General features: G+C 41.9%; 1 protein-coding gene across 1 annotated transcript in view; it reads left to right on the top strand.

Moving 5' to 3' along the window:
- gtpbp8 (GTP binding protein 8 (putative)) overlaps positions 1-301 on the top strand; it is a gene marked incomplete in the record, with an annotated part of 6,981 nt that overhangs the window by 6,129 nt on the left and 551 nt on the right.

Here is a 301-nt window from a genome sequence, read left to right as displayed (position 1 = left end):
AAATTAGTATTATGCATTATTACCTCAACCCAAAAACGTTTGCATAATCACAGGACATCCGCTATGATTCTGTGTGTGTGGCATGTTGAGACTTGCAAGTTAGAAGCTCTGCAGACCACACTGTGGCAGTGAGTTAGAACGCACAGTACATGCCTGTTAAAAAACAAAGCCGTACCACCAACATCTGCTGTGCCACACAGACCACACACCAGAGCTGAAAAACAAGCCAGTATCTGACAAAGTGTGAGAAAACAAATGAGCACAGGTTCGCAGGCACAGATGAGATATATATATATATATA

Source organism: Morone saxatilis, unplaced genomic scaffold (genome assembly GCF_004916995.1).
Source record: "Morone saxatilis isolate NCDOM2014 unplaced genomic scaffold, NCSU_SB_2.0 Contig5, whole genome shotgun sequence".
NCBI lineage: Eukaryota > Metazoa > Chordata > Actinopteri > Moronidae > Morone > Morone saxatilis.
The sequence above is the reverse complement of the archived record's forward strand: the minus strand, read 5'-3'. Positions and strand labels throughout refer to the sequence as shown.